Raw genomic sequence first — 872 nt, 5'->3', positions numbered from 1 at the left:
CTGGTATCACGCAGGTTTAATTTGATTTCTATCGCCATTTGAAAAACAAATCAATCACAGCTGATTATTTCCTCGTCGATACAACAATCCCATCTCTGATGTTGTGCTTTTTCCCCCTTGTTTGATTTCCCCAAGATGTGTATAGATGGGTTCCAATCTAATCTGATCTCAACCTTCATCTGCTGATGGTAATGAGTGTGTGTAAACCAACAGTTTATCATGTGAGGAGTTTCCATTTCACGTTAGCATTAAATCAAAACCAGTCGGCTAGGACAGCTCGTTGTATTTTAGTGTTAACTAGTTGTGAGAAATAAAGACTGAAAGACTGAGGCAGATGTTAGGTGAATGGGTTTTTTCACACCTATAAATGTAAACAATGTCATTTATGTGCAGAAGGAGCCGCCTTCACTCTGTATTCGTTCCGGCTGCCATTAATAATTCCAGGTTCTGCCCAGTGTTCCACCAGAGTAATCAGCCACATTGGTTAAAACTAACAAAATGTCTCCAAATCACACATCATACCATCAGTGCATCTCATTTGTGTTTGTATTTTTATATCTGTGTTTGTGTCGGCCTCCGTCCGTGCCATCTCAGCTGTCACCATCACATCTCTGACAACTTTTATCTTTGACCCAGATCGAAGGTAGGAATGCGGTTTTTACTAGTGGAGACATGGATATGTAAACCTTCTGCACCAGTGGGTCAGAGGTCACGCCACATTCCACTCCAGGCCCTTTCCTTTTTTCTTTTTAAAGTAATAATTGTGACAGCAGAAACACAGTCATTTGTGTGGTTGATGGCCTGATTGCTTATTTTTACCTCCAGATATTCTAGTTGTAATTATGCATTCTTAAAGTGGACAAAGAGGGTTA

Source organism: Cynoglossus semilaevis, chromosome 13, assembly GCF_000523025.1.
Source record: "Cynoglossus semilaevis isolate Cse_v1.0 chromosome 13, Cse_v1.0, whole genome shotgun sequence".
Lineage (NCBI taxonomy): Eukaryota > Metazoa > Chordata > Actinopteri > Pleuronectiformes > Cynoglossidae > Cynoglossus > Cynoglossus semilaevis.
Note: the sequence above shows the minus strand (reverse complement) of the source record.